This window comes from Echinops telfairi, unplaced genomic scaffold (assembly GCF_000313985.2).
Source record: "Echinops telfairi isolate 266 unplaced genomic scaffold, ASM31398v2 ScPeMD7_23;HRSCAF=83, whole genome shotgun sequence".
In the NCBI taxonomy this organism is placed as follows: domain Eukaryota; kingdom Metazoa; phylum Chordata; class Mammalia; order Afrosoricida; family Tenrecidae; genus Echinops; species Echinops telfairi.
In genome coordinates this window covers 56253745-56256537 of record NW_022103920.1, presented here as the reverse complement: position 1 = coordinate 56256537, position 2793 = coordinate 56253745, and the positions used below count along the sequence as shown (strand labels likewise).

The 2793-nt window shown below is 44.0% G+C and overlaps 1 protein-coding gene across 1 annotated transcript in view; it reads right to left on the bottom strand.

Moving 5' to 3' along the window:
* STEAP1 (STEAP family member 1) overlaps positions 1–2793 on the bottom strand; it is a 19990-nt gene that overhangs the window by 12316 nt on the left and 4881 nt on the right. The gene's annotated exons all lie outside the window — the stretch shown is intronic.

Genomic DNA, 2793 nt, shown 5'->3' with positions numbered 1-2793 from the left:
TCTCTCTCTCTCTCTCTCTCTCTCTCTCTCTCTCTCCTCTCCTCTCTTCTCTCTCTCTCTCTCTCTCTCCTCAGCTGGCTTTAGCGAGTATTAGAATCACTGAAAGTCACCGCCATTGAGTCAGTTCCGACTCATAGCCACCCTAGAAAGCGACAACTGCCAACACACAAAGGCCCCGGAGAGGACAGTAAAACTGCTTCCCTGTGGGGTTCTGAAACTGCACCATCCTCAGAGGAGGTGAAAGCCTTGTCTGCATCTGAGAAGAGGCTGGTGGTTTTGAACCAACCCCCTTGGCACCGAACTCCCCCTCCTCCCCTCCCGCCTTGCAGCAGCACCCACACTCCGCAGGGCTGATGCGCCCCGGGGTGGCTGGGCCGGCCTCCGCCGGGCTTCTGCTTCGCGAGCTCAGGGAGGCAGCCCCGCTGACGTTTCCCTCAAGTTCACCGGGAGGCGTTCACGGGTCGTGCTTTCAGACTGAGTTGGAAGTGCTAACAAACCTTCCGCAAAGGTGCTTATTTTAAACCTCACAGCAGGTCTTAAGTGGCTGTTATTTACAGGCGAGGAATCCGAAGGACGGGGAGGCAAAAGGACATGCCCTTAAATGGTACACGTCTTGTACTCCAAAGGGCTCAACAGTTGCCCCTCAGCTGGGAAAACAAGCCCGGAACTTCCCCCTCTTGTTCTCCTTTTCCACACCCCAGATCCAGCGTGCCATTGCCCCTCTTCAAGTATCACAGATCTAAGGCAGGGCTACCGCCAAGTAGCCTGGACAGTCTTGGAGAGTCTTAAGTTGTTGGGGTGGGGATGGGGGGTTATGAAAAGCAAAGCAAAGCAAAACAAAAAAACTACACTGGGATTCTAACTCAGGTCAACCAATTTGAAGTTTAGATACCTGTCCACCGTGACATGCCGTTTTCCAAACAGGTGATACCAATTTAACAACCGCCTTTGTAAAGTTGACAAGAACTGTGCAAAAATAGCAGCAGCAGCAGCAGCAACAACAACAACGAATAAAGGGTATCTAAGCACCAAGTTCACAAGGGATAGGACAGGAGGAAGAATGGAGCAGTAAACGGAGAGACTGGTCTAAGCCAGTGGTTCTCAACCTTCCTAATGCCGCGACCCTTTCATACAGTTCCTCACGTGGCGGTGACCCCCCAACCACTAAGTTATTTTCGTTGCTACTTCATCACCATCATTTTGCTACTGTTATGAATCGAGTGATTCCTGTGAAAAGGTTGTTTGACCCCCAAAGGGGTCGCGACCCACAGGTTAAGAACCGCTGGTCTAAGTGTTGGTACATAGCGGGTGTGTGTGTGTGTGTCGCAATGAATGATGTGAAACCGAATGTGTATGGATCAAAGCACGTAAAACCGATGATCTGTTTTGTAAATCTTCATCAACTTCACAAGAAAAATAGTCCGAAATAAAAATTGTGAAGAAAAAAAAACAAAGAAGGCGTGGGTGGGCGAAAGGGAGATGGCTCCTTGGTGTTGCAATCAGCTTCTGCGTGTATGTCTGAGATTGGCATTGCAACATTTGGGGATTTGGTGTATGACATTCCCAGAGGAGGCAGATTGGCAAACGCACAGGAAAAGTGACGGCCGACCAGATTTTTCTTGATGGTTCTCACTGCGAGCTAGTGCGAGTAGGGCTTTTCTATTTTCTTTTTCTCTCTGTGCGGCACTGACTCTCCTCCGAGTAATTGTAATAATCTTTAACTTTGAATTACCACTGACTGACACCTTGTGGTCGACATGGAACATTACAGGTTTTATTTTTAGTGAAAGTAGAAAGTAAGGAAGTTTTTAAGAAATAAGTATGTTTATAGAACAGTCCATGGAGAGTGAAGAGAAATTCTTGCATCTCTCTATGTATTTCTCATCTTAAGTCATTAAACAGATTTCATTCTTCAAGGTTTGGTAGATCAGAGGTCATTCTTATTGTCTTATATGATCTATTTTTCAAATTAAGGGGACAAGGATGTTTTAAAATTAATATAAAGTGGTTAATTATAGCAAGCCCTATTTAAAACTGCACTCACTCTTTTAATGAAAACATTTAATATCAAGCATATTATAAACTTCCTTTATAAATAATTAAACTTTAACCATTTTATTTTTGAACTTCCTGCAAAAGTTGTTCTGTTCAAAGTTGTGCAGTGGTTAGAGAGTCTGTCCCAAATCAACGACTGAAAAGTGTGAAGTTGTTTGTTGACAAGCTTCTAGATATTATGAAAGAAACAAAATTTTGGATTAAGAAAAGAGCGGTACTAAGGAACATTTCCACCACTTTTCTGTCAGTTTGTCCTACCGTGGTGGCTTATATGTTGCTGGGAAGCTGGGCACGGTGTCACTGGTAGTTCACATGCCAGCAGGGTCACGCAAAGTGAACAGGTTTCAAGTGGAACTTCCAGACTCAGAACAGACAACAAAGAAGGATTTGGCTCCCAGCTTCAGAAGAAGCAGCCATTGAAAACATTTTTTCTGTTGTGCATGATGTTGCTCTGGGTTGGCACTGACTCAGTGGCACCTAACAACAACAGCAACAACAACAACAACAACAATTTATTAAAGTGCCAGGCGTTAAGATTATAGATGACATTTCTGTAATATTTGAATACAAATAATCTGTGATTCAAGTGTAAACCAACAGGCCTCGGTTATATTTCTACTCGTAGTGACCCTGAAGGACATAGTGAAACTCTTTTTTTTTTTTTTTAAATTAATCAATTTATTGGGGCTCATACAATTCATCACAATACATAGATCAATTGTGTAAAGCACATCTATA